This window comes from Cervus elaphus, chromosome 4, assembly GCF_910594005.1.
Source record: "Cervus elaphus chromosome 4, mCerEla1.1, whole genome shotgun sequence".
In the NCBI taxonomy this organism is placed as follows: Eukaryota; Metazoa; Chordata; class Mammalia; order Artiodactyla; family Cervidae; genus Cervus; species Cervus elaphus.
The window spans coordinates 3,347,128-3,360,465 of record NC_057818.1 but is presented as its reverse complement, the minus strand read 5'-3'; the positions used below and the strand labels follow the sequence as shown (position 1 = coordinate 3,360,465).

Here is a 13,338-nt window from a genome sequence, read left to right as displayed (position 1 = left end):
AGTCTGTTTCTATTTTATAAATAAGTTCATTTGTGTTGTTTTTTAAAATTAGATTCCACCTATAAGTGATATCATATATTTGTCTTTCTTGGTCTGACTTATTTCACTTAGTATGATAATCTCTAGGTCCATCCAAGTTGCTGCAAATGGCATTATTTCATTCTTTTTTATGGCTGAGTAGTATTCCTGTGTGGGTGTGTGCGCGTGCGTGCATGCATGCATGTGTGTATACACACACACATATTCTTTATTCATTTCTTGATGAACAGTTAGGTTGCTTCCATGTCCTGGCTATTGTAAGTAGTGCTGCTAGGAACATGGGAGTGCATGCATATTTTGGAATTATGGCTTTCTCTGGATATGTGCTCAGAGGTGGGATTGCTGGATCACATGGTAGGCAAGAACATTGACCTTTAATGAAACTAATATACCACATTTATCTCAACCCACAAGTTTACCAAGGTCAGTTGTCAAGGTTTTTGTCCTAGGGGAGTTCAGACTTGTTATTGATGAACTATCTAAGAAGCTCATCTCAGACCACAGAAGTTTTCTACTATGTCAACTTCAAATGAATTGATGCTGCTGTGTAGTTGGATTCTCTGATTCCATCTTTTTTTTTTTTGCCTAGATTTTTTTACCTCCTTTTTGCCTTTTTAAAAATCAATTGAATTTTTTTAAAATTGGAGGATAATTGCTTTACAATGTTGTGTTGTGTTGGTTTCTGCCAAACGTCAACATGAATCAGCCATAGGTATTCACATGTCTCCTCCCTCTTGAACCTCCTTCCCAACCGCCCTGCTCATCCCACCCCTTTAGGTCATCATAGAGCATTGGGTTGAGCTCCACCTGTGTTAGACAGCAGCTTGTGTTAGACGGCAACTTCCCACCAGCTATCTGTTTTACATATAGTAAGTAGTGTATATGTTTCAGTGCTACTCTCTCAGTTCGTCCCACCCTCGCCTTCTCCCGCCCTGTCCACAAGTTTGTTCTCTCTGTCTGTGTCTCTCTTCCTGCCCTGCAAATAAGCCCAGCAGTACCATTTTTTCTAGATCCCATATATATGTGTTAATACATGGTATTTGTTTTTCTCTTTCTGACTTACTTTGCTCTGTGTAACAGGCTCTAGGTTCATCCATGTCACCAAACTGACTCAAATGTATTTCTTTTTATGGCTGAGTGATATTCCATCATATATATGTACCACAATTTATTTATCCATTCATCTGTCAATGGACATCTGCGTTGCTTCCATGTCTTGGCTGTTGTAAATAATGCTGCAGTGCTCCGATTCCATCTTTATTTTCTAGATTCCACAATTCCTTGGTCCTGGAGACTCTTTCTAAGTCTGATCCTGCTGGACAGGCAAGATGGCAGAATCAGACCACCTGCTGTGGTATCTAGAAAAGCTTAATAAAAAGGAATTTATTAGATGGAAGATCCACCTTGGACAAAAACATGTGGAGCTCGGACTGCCAGAGATCCCAACACTCGATCTAAGGACAACCAAAGAAGACCTGATCAACCTGTTGATGACCTCTTACAAGGCACAGCATGTCTGGAACATGATGTTCAGCATCTTTGAAAAGCTCCTTCGTAGAGCTCTCTGTGAGAAGATCAACACCGGGCGAAACTGTGAGTTAGTGGGGAGGGTTGGGGGCAGTTTTTAGGAAGCCTGATGGTTTTGATAAACTAAGAGCTGGTCTTCAGACCTGGAAAGCCATCAGAAGACCAGTGATAAACCGGATGTGGGTCCTGTCCTGTCCTGTGACTTTGTGATTCTGCCCAAATGTCTTCCATCCTGCTTAGGGAAGTAGCCAGCCAAAGGATAAGACCCAGCCAAAGAGAATGCTCCAGCTAGCGTAGATTCCAAGACTAACACTTTGCACAGAACTGTAAGTTATGGCCAGAGAAATCAGTTTGTTGTTGTTCACTGACTCAGGCATGTCTGACTCTTTGCAACCCCATGGACTGCAGCACTCCAGGCTTGCCTGTCCTTCACCATCTCCTGGAGTTTGCTCAGATTGATGTCCATTGAGTCGATGATGCCATCTAACCGTCTCACCCTCTGCCGCCCCCTTCTCCTCTTGTCCTCAATCTTTGCCAACATCAAGGTCTTTTCCAGTGATTTGGCTCCTCGCATCAGGTGGTCAAAGTATTGGAGCTTCAGCTTCAGCCTCAGTCCTCCCAATGAATATTCAAGGTCCTTTCCTCTGCCAGGGTGCTCAGGCAGCTCAGATGGGCGGGGTTGGGACCTGGTAGCTGTTTGAGTTAGCTCGGTGCGGGACAGATCCTCCCGCCCCTCAAGCTCACTGCTGCTGGGAACAGGCAGATCAGTTATGTGCAGTCACAGCCTCAGCCCCGGGACAGCTCTCAGAGGCCAACTGGCTTTTCTTCCTCCATCAAGTTCTGCGATGATAGCAGAAGATCTATTCTGGCTGCCCTTGCCCTGGGGATAAAATTTTCTTCAGGTATTTTTTTTTTTACCAAGGGAGGTCTCATCCCCGTCTGAAAGTTTGTTTAGACTCACTTTTGCATTCCAGGTGGCGCTAGTGGTAAAGAACCTGTGTGCCAGTGCAGGAGATGTAAGAGACACAGGTTCAATCCCTGGGTCAGGAAAATCCTCTGGAGGAGGAAATGACAACCCACTCCAGTGTTCTTGCCCGGGAAATCCCAGGGACAGAGGAACCTGGTAGGCTACAGTCCATGTGGTTGCAAAGAGTCAGACACAACTGAGCAACTGATCAACAACAACAATGATGTACACAAATGAGAAAATCAGAGAAAAAATAAATATAATTAATGGTTGATAGTCAAAGATCTAATAATTAGCTGCTTTGAGCCAGTTTATATCAGGAAACTATCTCCGGGACATAGTGAAGGACAGGGAAGCCTGACATGCTGTAGTCCATGGGGTCCAAAAGAGTCGGACACGACTGAGCGATTGAACAACAAAACCAGGAAGCAGTCTCAGAACTCAAGAATCATGACTTCATTTTACATAAAAATTTTCCTTTGATGTGTTATAACTAAAGGTTGTTGAAAAATGCTGTGGAACCCGAAAGGTGAAAGAAATAAGGTTTTTCTTATGCCAAAATACTTGAGAAAAAAGCTGTTAAGTTCCGCACCAGTGGTGAAAGAGATCTGCAGCTTGTTATTTGGATCAATTTTACTTTATTTGATTCTACTGATGAAAACTAGGTTTTTGCAATCTTCTTTTAAAATGTTATAGCAGATATCTTGTACCTGTGTCTCTGTGATGAATGCTAAGTTGTGTTCAAGTATTTGCGATCCCATGGACTGTAGCCCACCAGGCTTCTCTGTCCATGGGATTTCTGAGGCAAGAATACTGGCGTGGGTTGCCGTTTTCTTCTCCAGGGGGTCTTCCCAATCCAAGCATCGAACCTGTGTCTCCTGTGTTAGCAGGAGGATTTTTTTTTTTTTTTAAATCACTGAACCGCCTTGGAAACCCTATAAGTACAGATACTGGGTGTGTGTGTGCGCGCCTGCGCTTAGTTGCTCAGTCGTGTCCGACTCTTTGCAACCCCATGGACTGTATAGTCCATGGAATTCTCGAGGCCAGAATACTAGAGTGGGTAGCATTTCCCTTCTCCAGGGGATCTTCCCAACCCAGGGATTGAACCCAGGTTCAATCCGCTGCACTGCAGGTGCATGCTTTACCGTCTGAGCCACCAGGGAAGCCACCAGATTTTTGACGAAGGCTGAGTCTGCTATGAAATCTGTTTTCTTAAATAATGATGTATCTTGATGTCTGAAGAAGAATAGCTTGAATATTAATTTGGCCATTTGAACTATTGCAGGTTATATTGGCATTTATTATTTAGAGGTTTTCTCCCCCTCTCCCTCAACTTAGAATGTTGGAGGTGAAAACTACCCACGGTCCGCAGCAGATATCCCTGTCTGTCACTAGATGGCAGCCGAATGCAATGACTGAATCAGTGGCTTGCAGCTTCTTCTCTGAGTCTTGGGTTGCTTTCCTCCAAGGCTGTTAAAACTCCAGCTTCCTGGCCTCTTCAAAGAATCACAGCACTGACATCCAGGAGCTGGGATTAATTCTCTGTAAACAAACGATTTTGATCAAGACCTTCTCTGCCAGAATGGACAGTTACTGTCAAGTGGTTTACACAGAGGTTAAAAGGAGAGAGAAGTTACGAGACTGCAATGTGGCACGATTGTCGATGATGCCCAGAAAGGGATGGCCCATCGAGGAGGTGGAAGCAGAGGCAGCGAGGAGCGGTTCCGCTGGCGGGGTCTGTGGTAGACCGTGGCCTGAACAGACTGGGCTGCTTAGAGGGAGGAGAGGGGTGAAGTGCCACTTCTCTCGGGTTTGCTTTGGGAGGTGTCCTTTTACTGTGAAATGATTTTCTGCCAGTGATCTTATTACCATGGAAAGAGATAGTCATACCTGTGGAGGGTATATGGTATTGGACAGTGACAAATAGACATGAGCTCATGAATTTCATGTAAAAAGTGTCTTTCTCTGTATTTATAGAGGTAGCAATTGAGACAAAGGGAACTGAAGTTGCTTAGCAAAATTACTACCAATTAAGCTTTATTTTTTACGTTAGAGACTGACTATTCAATACATCTGGGTTAGGAACCACGTGACTGCAGTTTTCCCTCCTCCTCCTCACTGGACAGCCCGTGCTCGGGAGGAGAGGCCGACAGGCATGTCAGGGTCTGTGCGTTCACAGTGCTGGGACGCAGCAGAGCAGAGAGCCCTTTGAAAGAAGGCACGAGTGACTGAAAGTCTGAAATCAGTTGAGAGGCGCAGAGAGGGGCTGCCTCATTCTTAGGCAGAAGACATGGCTTCTGAAGCAGTGTGATTCCAAGGGCCATAAAATACCACCCTTCCACCCCCCAGTAGTGTGATAACAAGCAAGTTCTGGACCCTTAGGAAACCAGGGTGCCTGGAATTCCAACAATGGAGATTCATTGTTTAGGCCAAGCTTTGCTTCCTGCGGAGTTTTATTTTGAAATGCAAACATCCCTATTGAGGCTAACCCTGCCATGTGACAAGGCGAGCTCCTCTGGGCAGCTGAGCCTTGATTGAGGAGTCAGGATGGGGTGGGAGGTGACAGCAAAGAGGGAGTTAAAAAGTGGGGAGACTTGGGACTGACCCCACACTTGGTTGATTTCCCAATTTGTTTTCACAGTGAAAATCTGGACCTGCAATATCATCTGACGTGGAGAGTCCTGAGAGCGACTTCCATCAGTTGAATGTAACTGGGGAGGAGTTGTTTTTCTTTTTTACGATTCCTTTTGGCCTCCCCTCATCAGAGGCTCTGGTTAGGGCAGCTGTGGGCACTTGCCTTTACAGAGGGCCACTCGGCTTTACCCAGCAGTGTCAGGCGTGAGTTCTGTTCGCCCTGAGGCTGGTTGCTCCAGGAGGTGCTGGCTTCCTCTCCCTCCTGGAGACACACATGATTTCCTTGAAACACAGAGCACACATTTCTCATCTGTTATTAAGGCAGAATCCTGAGCAGAGAACAGTCCTGAGGTTTGCAAGTGCTGCATGAGAGGCACATAAATTCTTCTGATGCCAAGAGTGAATTCCTCTTTCCCTTTTCTCTTTCCCCTCTTTTATTACGTAATTGATCAGCAGCATTGATCAGAAAAAATATGCCTTGTTGACCATATTCTTGGTTGAAGATCAAGGGTGTTGATTTTCTGTACATCAGTACCTGCAGCAGGTGCTAACTGGACGGGGTAAACCTGTTCAATGTGCCACCGAGTGGACCCCGGATGGCCACACCCTTGAATGGTTCCAGCCTCTTCTTCCCCTCCAGCACACATTTCTTTTCTCAACCCGGATTTTGTCACTATTGTGAGAAAATTTTCCGTTGAAAGATAACTGTGTCAAGGCTTCTAGGGTTTTAGTTTTGAGTGTTGATATATTCCGCTTTTTAATGTCGTTCTTTGTGTGTGTTTGGTCTTGGAGGTGGACCCGTGTTACTTTCACTGTGGTAAGCAGTGCTTGTTATGGTGTGGGGGGAGGTCCAGCGTTTGTGGACAGCTGGCTGGGAAGTGCGTGAGGAGGCCCTGGCTCTGGGATCTGGGAATCCCAAGTCAGAGCCCCTGCTGTGGAGTGACTGAGCTGCCCTGTGACCGAGGGGCACTCTAGACGGCGGCCCAGTTGACTGGGAGAGTCTAGTCCAACCTGGCCTTTGCTCTGGTAGCTTTTCTAGGCCCCGGTTTTTATTGAGGTTTCTCAGACACATAACTGAGTAGATTCCTTTCCCATGACATCTCCCCTCTTTCCTGCTTTTGCCTGATGTTGCATTATAATGGCGCACTGTCTTATGACTCTTGGGGATTGGGCGTCTTCACCTGTCCTTGCAACTACTTCAGTTCAGTCCAGTTTAGTCACTCAGTCGTCTCTGACTCTTTGTGACAAATAATGAGTTTTTTGTTTTTTTTTAGTGAGACCAAAAAGTTGGGAATGTCTTCAGATGATTGACTGATCTGACCATCAGTGTACACGGAAGTGTTGAGAGAAGGAGTGAGGACGGTTCCTGCTCCCTTGAGATTTTATAAATGGAATCACCAGTCACCTAATGTACATTATGTTGCTGTTCCCCACCCACTGACAGGTGGTGTTCAAGGTTCTCCCTGGGCTTGAGGGGTCCATAAGTGCTGTAGATTGAATCAGTATTGAGAGTGTGTCCTGGGACCTCTTGGGGACCAGGACCTCGGGTTGCCTGCTGTGGACTGAATTCCCTGCCCCTCTCCCCCATTCCTGTGTCAAAGCCCTAATCCCCTGGGGTTAGTGCCCTTATGAGGAAAGACCCCAGAGAGCTGGCTTCCTCTCTTGCCACCACTTGAGGACACACAAGGCTGCTATCTCCACACCAGGAAGAGCGTCCTCACCAGACGTCTAGCCTCCAGAACTGTGAGAAGATTTCTGTTGAGCCCCCTAGTCTAAGGCATTCTGTATGGCAGCCCAAGGAGGTTTGGACTACCGTGTCTGCAGAGGAACGCGGTGATTTGGCCAGTAGGCCGTTTATTTTGGGGGCTGGGGGAGTTTGGTTAACCCCTCTAGGTAGGTGTCCTGGGGACTTCTGTGGGCTCACAGTCACAGTCATAGACACTTTTCTTACTTCTGGTTGGGCATACCAAGTTTCCTCCCCGCTCTGCCCTGTAGGCTGTTACTAGACCCTGCTAAGAAAAAAGATCCAAGGAATTCAGCTATTTTCTTGAGATTTCTGTATGTCTTGGAAAAAACAACAACAACCCAATCAATCAATGACCATTTATCAAAGCGCCTTCCTGTGCTCTTAACGACACTCTTTTATGGCTGAAGACATACGTAATTTTCAGCTCAAGAACCAGCAGGGTAAAACCTGGAATTCCAGATCTCTTATCAGGAGTTGTAACAAGTCTGAGATTGTACCCTGCTTGCAAGTTAACTGGTGAGCCTGCTGCAGCATTATGGTCGCTGGCAGGAGACGCAGGCGTCCTGGCTCCGTGGAAGGACTTTGTTCTCATAGCAGTCGCGTGGCCAGAGAATGAGCATTTTCTTGGACAGGTTCAGTGTGCAGGGCCGGGGACACCTGTACTTGTAGCCGGTTGTATTACAGGAGAGGAGCCATCAGGGTGCCTGAATTTTACAACGAGCAGTCAGAGAGCAAGTCTGTCTCTGTCTTCCAAGCCTGTTCACGATATGAACATCCTTGAAAAAAAGTCCAGAACAAAGGCCGACAGTGCCTCTGCTCACCAGGTGTGCAGAAATGTGAGAGGTCCATGAGGAACTCCTGACGTCTTTCCCCAGGGCCCTGCGTTGACCCCTTGGCGGAGTGGCAGGTGGTGGTGGGTTAAGTCCTTGTTGATGGACCATTTGAATCCTGAGACTCGGCAGGGATAGTTGGGTAGACACATGCTGCTGATCTGTGCTGCACTGGGGGTACTTCTTGGGGAATCGAGGTTGCCTGCTGGACATTTTCTTGAAGTTGATTGCATTGACTTGTGGATTCATGTCTCATTTTGAGTTATGGGAGGGGATTGCTAGGAGAGGGAAACACTGTGCTCACGAGGTTTCTCCCCTACAGAAAGAAATTTAAGTTAATCTAGTACATGTTTATTGGGCATATACAGCACACAGGGAAACTGGGGACATAGAGGGCCAGAGGGCATTAATGACATCCTGGGTCCACGCCCTCTGGAAGCATTCATCTGACAGGGAGGGGTCGTGGCCCTGAGGGAGAGCAAGCCCTGCAAACGTGAGATGGGTAGCTAGGAGACAAGACTTGTGTGCCTACAGCTGGAGTTATATTACTTAATGTTGGATAACAAAGTACCTAAGATTAGTGGCTTAAAAGAACATTTATGATCTTGGTTTCTGTGGGTCAGGAACTTGGCAGTGGCTTAATTGAGGAGTTCTAGCACATGGTTTTTCATCTTCGAGTCCAGATGTCAGCCAGGGCTTTGATCATCTGAAGGCTTGGCTCGGGTTGGAGGATCTGCTCCCAGGGGAATAGATCCCAGGAGGATCTGCTCACATGGATGTGGGTGGGGGATCCTGGTTCCTTGCCAAGTGTGCCTTTCTACTCACTGTTTGTGTCTTTTCACAAAATGGCAGCTGACTTCTCCCAGAGTGAATGATCCAAGAGAGCTGCACATCAGAGGCTGAAGTATCCTTTATGACCTGCCCTCCAAAGACATCATCATTTCTGCAATGTTCTGGTTGCACAAGCCAGTACTACTCAACACCAGGAAACAGAGATCCCTGGCAACAATTTGGGAGGCTGGCTACCACAGGGCCAGCAGAGGGACTGGGACTGGAGAACAGAGCCCTCAATTTCCCTGTCTACTTTTTCTTTTATTTCTTTTAATTTTAAAGATAAAATATGCATAACATATTTCTTTAAGAAAATTAGAGATACCAAGGGAACATTTCATGCAAAGATGGGCTCAATAAAGAGCAAAAACAGCAAGGACCTAGCAGGAGCAGAAGAGATTAAGAAGAAGTGGCAAGAATACACAGAAGAACTGTACAGAAAAGCTCTTAATGACCCAGATAACCACAATGGTGTGGTCTCTCACCTAGAGCCAGACATCCTGGAGTGTGAAATCAAGTGGGCCTTAGGAAGCATTGCTACGAACAAAGCTAGTGGAGGTGATGGAATTCCAGCTAAGCTATTTCAAATCCTGAAAGATGATGCTGTGAAAGTGCTGCACTCAATATGCCAGCAAATTTGGAAAAGTCAGCAGTGGCTATAGGCCTGCTGAGTTTACATTCCAACCCCAAAGAAAGTTCAAATTACCGTACAGTTGCACTCATTTCAAATATTAGTAAGATTATGCTCAAAATCCCTCAAGCTAGGTTTCAGCAGTATGTGAACTGAGAACTTCCAAATGTTTAAGCTGCATTTAGAAAAGGCAGAGGAACCAGAGATCTGCTGAATCATAGAAAAAGCAAGGGAATTGCAAAAAACATCGACTTCTGCTGCTTGGACTGCACTAAAGCCTTTGACTGTGTGTATCACAACAAACTGTAGAATATTCTTAAAGAGATGGGAATACCAGACCACCTAGTCTGCCTCCTGAGAAGCCTGTGTGCAGTACAAGAAACAACAGTTAGAACTGGGCATGGAACAATGGGCAGGTTCAGAATTGAAACAGGAGCACGTCAAGGCTGTGTATTGTCACCCTGCTTGCTTACATGCAGAGGACATCATGAGGAATGCTGGGCTGGATGACTCACAAGCTGGAGTTAAGACTGCCGGGAGAAATATCAGTAACCTTAGACATGCAGATGACACCGCTTTAATGGCAGAAACTGAAAAGGAACTAAAGAGCCTCTTGATGAGGATGAAAAAGAGTGAAAAAGGCAGCTTAAAACTCAACATTCAAAAAGAGAAGATTATGGCATTCCAGTTCCATCACTTCATGGCAAATAAATGGGGAAAAAGTGAAAACTGTCAGATTTCATTTTCTTGGGCTCCAAAATCACTGAAGACGGTGACTGCAGCCACAAAATTAAGACACTTGCTCCCTGGAAGAAAAACTATGACAAATCTGTATTAAAAAGCAGAAACATCACTTTGCTGACAAAGGTCCATATAGTCAAAGCTATGGTTTTTCCAGTAGTCGTGTATGGATGTGAGAGTTGGACCATAAAGAAGGCTGAACGCCAAAGAATTCATGCTTTTGAACTGTGTTACTGGAGAAGACTCTTGAGCGTCCCTTGGACAAGGAGATCAAACCAGTCAATCCTAAAGGAAATCAACCCTGAATGTTCATTGGAAGGACTGATGCTGAAGCTGAAGCTCCAGTACTTTGGCCACCCATGGGAAGAGCCAACTTATTGAAAAAGACCCTGATGCTGGGAAAGATTGAGGGCAAGAGAAGAAAGGGGTGACAGAGGATGAGATGGTTGTATACCATCACTGACTCAATGGACATGAGTTTGAGCAAACTCAGGAAGTTAGTGAAGGACAGGGAAGCCTGGCATGCTGCAGTCCATGGTGTTGCAAAGAGTTGTACACGACTTAGCAACCGAACAACAACAATGCATGACATACATTTTACCATTTGAACCTTTTTAAGTGTTTGGTTCATCACTGTCTGGGGATTCCCAGGTGGTGCTAGTGGTAAAGAATCCACCTGCCAATGCAGGAGACTCAGGAGACCTGGTTTCGATCCCTGGGTCAAGGAAGATCCCTGGAGAAGGAAATGGCAACCCACTCCAGTATTTTTGCCTGGAAAATTCCATGGACAGAGGAGCCTGGTGGGCTACAGTCCGTGGGGTTGCAGAGTCAGACACGACTGAACACACACACACCATGCCCCCACCCCCGTCTACTTTTATTCCTGATCAGACTCTTATCCTCTGCAGGGTCTACTTTTGGAACCTCATCCTCAGGTTCCTCAGGTCTGCCTTGGAGGTGTTGCTGGTGCCCGCTTGGGAACCCGGATGCCTCTGCTTCGCAGCGCTGTCCTGGCAGGGCACAGGGAAGCAGCAGGTGGCCATGCACTCGGTTTGCTCCTGGACTGGCTCCCATGTGATTACTACATCTTCTCCATGTCACCTTCAGTGTGGAAGCCTCCTCAGCCCTTCCTCTAAGCTGAGGTTCACCTCTCTGAAAGAGGAGCTTGAGCATTGCTGAACTGTGTTGATCTCTGCAAAAGCAAGATGCATTTTCTCCTGAGGTCTGTGGCAGTCAGCTCCCAAATGAAGCTTATTTAATAAAGGAATTAGTTCCAATTGAATTCTCAAGATGGAATTATGGATTCATTTGAAGGGGAGTAAAAGGAGCAGTGGGCTCGAAGGTCGAGGCGAAGCTGTTTTCTGAGCATCCATGATGCACACTCTGAAAAACAGTGTTTCCAGAATGGCATTGTCGTTGTCCAGTGTTGTGGCTTCTTACACGTTTTCTGCGAGGACTGCGTTCCATCACAGATGCAGGTGTAGGCCATGGCTTCTTGGCTCTGTGCTTTCCATTCCTGGAGTAGTGCCCCCCACCCCCAGCTGACGCCTTGGAGCGGTGTCAGATTTCTAATTGTAGGAGGCGCTAGTTGTTTAACTGTGCCTTCCTCCTAGGAATCACTTACCTGCTCTTTGCTCTTAGCCCACGTGCATCCAGTGAAGGTGAGTCCACCCTGGGCTCACCCAACCAGTCCCTCTGGCCCTGGTGATTGGTCCCAATGAACATATGATCCAGGCCAGGCCAGTGAAACCAGGGACTCAGTTCTGGCACTTTTGTTGAGCTGATGGACCTGCTGCCTTCAGCTCACGGTCACATGTGGCCGCCTGTGCGTCAGGCAGACCCGAGAGACAGGAAGAGGCCGGGCCTTGTTCCTTCTGTGCTCTGGAGCCAGCTGTGGCCAGATCCAGCGCTCTGCATTCTCTCTTGGCTTGAACCAGTTTGGATTCCCATATTTGGTCAACGTGATACACTTCTACTTTTTAAACATCAGGTGGGTCCACTTCTCCTACGTGGAACCTGATGCTTCAGGTACAGGTGCTGTCGCGGATGGATTTCCTTAGTGTCTTGTGTATATCACATCATTTGAGTGGTCCAAGGGAGTCCTAAACTGGGCCTACTGCCGCTATGCATATATGGGACTTCCTGCCACCAGCCATGGGGAGAGGTCTCAGAATTGCAGGCTTAGGCCAGTAGAAACAAGCCTGAGGTTTGTAGTCAGGCTGTCATAGCCTAGCATGTGACCTATCTGTGTCTCACAGTCTCTCTTGGTAAATGGGAGAGTGGTCCTTGGCGGATTTGTTCTCTCTCTCGTCTTCAGCCTTCATTGCTTTGTACCTGTCCTTCCCTCCTTTATCCTTCCCATCTTCTGGGATCTTCATCCAGCAGTTCTCTTTTCTTCCATCACTCTGGCTGTACCTGTTGATTCCCTTTTCCTCCTGTGCACAGATGGCAGGACCAAGGCCTCTCCCCAGCCTTGGTTGTGCCATCCTCTAGCTACTAATCTCTTTCCCTTGTCAGCTGTACCACTTCCTCTCATCTGATTCGCTCACGCCCATCTCAGTCTTCTCTGATAAAGGGAACCAGTTTGCCATATTGGAACTGGTGGAACCAGCGTACACAGAACCACAGCACGGCACAGTCAAGGCACGAGCGGCTTTGTGTCTGCCTGTGTACGGGCCTCTGGGGCACTGGACACTTGGAGCCCCTCGTGAAACTCTCCACGCCCTGAGTTCCACGACCTCATTCTCTGATGAGTTTTCTTCTACTTCTCTCCTGCTTACACTTCTCTACCTCATGGTCTCCTTTTTGTTCCTGTCTCTGTGGGTTTTGCCTTTAAGATGCAGTTCTTCCTCCACGATGGACTCTCTCCTGTGGCACTCTTGGTTTTAGTTACTAGCTCTGTGCACTTGCTCCTGGATATTTACTTTGGTCACAATCTCTCCTGTCACTTACAACTGTTGGGTAGATATCTGCAGTTGGATATTCTACAGGAAACCTCAATTTCAAAGTGGCCAAAATGGACTTCTGCCTCTGCCCATGACAGAGAAAAAGGACTGGATTTATCACAAACAAAAAAAAAGAAAATACATGTAGTAACTGCCGTCAGCCATTGAATGAAAAGCAGCACAGGGCAGTGATCTAGGAGAGAAGGAAGACCAGTGAGGCGAGGCTGGCACGCCTGTGCTTCCTGCCAGGAGCAAGTCCAGGGAGAGGGGTTCACACAGAGCCCAGTGGTTTCCCTGAATTGAAAGACTGAGTGGAAGATTCAGGGAGGTAAAGCAGCTAAAGTTTACAGGCAGAAGAATACCAGAGAAGAGATGGAGAGAGCATGATAGAGGGCCCTGGAAGTCTGCAGATTCTAGTCAAGTCTTGAGCAGTGTGTCGGTGTGAG

The 13,338-nt window shown here is 46.8% G+C and overlaps 1 long non-coding RNA gene across 3 annotated transcripts in view; it reads left to right on the top strand.

The window, feature by feature from the left end:
* The window catches only part of LOC122691470, a 47,678-nt gene extending 38,729 nt beyond the window's left edge, over positions 1–8,949 (top strand). The window contains exons 4-6 of one of the 3 annotated variants that reach the window (XR_006340412.1): positions 1,308–1,632; positions 3,872–4,268; positions 5,175–8,949. This is a non-coding gene — a long non-coding RNA (uncharacterized LOC122691470). The remainder of the gene's footprint in view (positions 1–1,307; positions 1,633–3,871; positions 4,269–5,174) is intronic. The other 2 variants (XR_006340413.1, XR_006340414.1) reach the window with 2 other exon arrangements.
* Positions 8,950–13,338: the final 4,389 nt, after the last annotated feature.